The 896-nt window shown below is 64.2% G+C and overlaps 1 protein-coding gene across 1 annotated transcript in view; it reads left to right on the top strand.

Annotated features, from left to right (window-relative positions):
• TCEA3 (transcription elongation factor A3) overlaps positions 1-896 on the top strand; it is a 7860-nt gene that overhangs the window by 1486 nt on the left and 5478 nt on the right. The gene's annotated exons all lie outside the window — the stretch shown is intronic.

Raw genomic sequence — 896 nt, 5'->3', positions numbered from 1 at the left:
GGGGGGGAGCCAGGATCCAGCCCTGCCACCCATTGCCCCAGGTGAGGATCCAGCCGGGGATCCTGGTGATCCGGTTACATGTGGGCGAGCAGAGTTGGGCCCGGCCCTTAAAGTTAATATTTGACCGTTTCTGCCGGCCTTTGCCCCGACGACGTGCGGGCTCCCCGGGGGGCGGGGTAGCACTGCCATTCCCCCAGAACTGGTGGCTTTTGGGGATGACAACGCTTGGCATTGAATCCAACCCCATGGGAGCCACACGGGCTCTGCTCCCCACTGGGAATTACCCCAGGGTCAAGGGACTGATCCTGCCCACACCCCTGTGTTTCGGGGAGGGGGACAGAGTCAGGGTCCGGCCGCAGCGCCCAGCCCCTGCACCCATTGTACTGGGAGGGCCTGATCCAGCCCCTCATGGCGGGGCGGGGGTCCAGGCTGGGTGCCCTGTGGCGGGGATACCTGCAAGCTGGCGGCTGGTACTGGGGCTCTAAAAATACCACGGAGGAGGAGGAAGAGGAGGAGGGCTCCGTGCTGGAGCTATGTTTAGCCCTGCAGCCGCTGTGTACCCGGGGGTCAGGCTGAAACCCTGGGGGTGCGTGTCCCATGGACCCTTGCACCCCTGCGTGGGGACACTCGGGTGTCCCCCAGCTGTCCCCAGCAGCCCGGTGTTTCCTTACAAAGGGGTTTTCCCGAGCTTTAAGGGAAGGTCCTGCTTCCCAGCCAGGAGACGTGACCCTGCGCCAGGATGAGCCATCAGGATTTGGGGTTGGGATTTTTTTCTGAGTGCATTGCTGCGGAGGGTCAGGCGTTCCCTGGGGACTGGCCCAGGGATGCTACGTGTCCCCTCAGGGTGCCCTCCCTGGCACCCGTGAGAGGAAAGGGGGAACATGGGCTGCCTCAGC

The sequence above is a fragment of the Egretta garzetta genome, unplaced genomic scaffold (assembly GCF_000687185.1).
Source record: "Egretta garzetta isolate BGI_Z169 unplaced genomic scaffold, ASM68718v1 scaffold368, whole genome shotgun sequence".
NCBI classification, from domain to species: domain Eukaryota; kingdom Metazoa; phylum Chordata; class Aves; order Pelecaniformes; family Ardeidae; genus Egretta; species Egretta garzetta.
The sequence above is the reverse complement of the archived record's forward strand: the minus strand, read 5'-3'. Positions and strand labels throughout refer to the sequence as shown.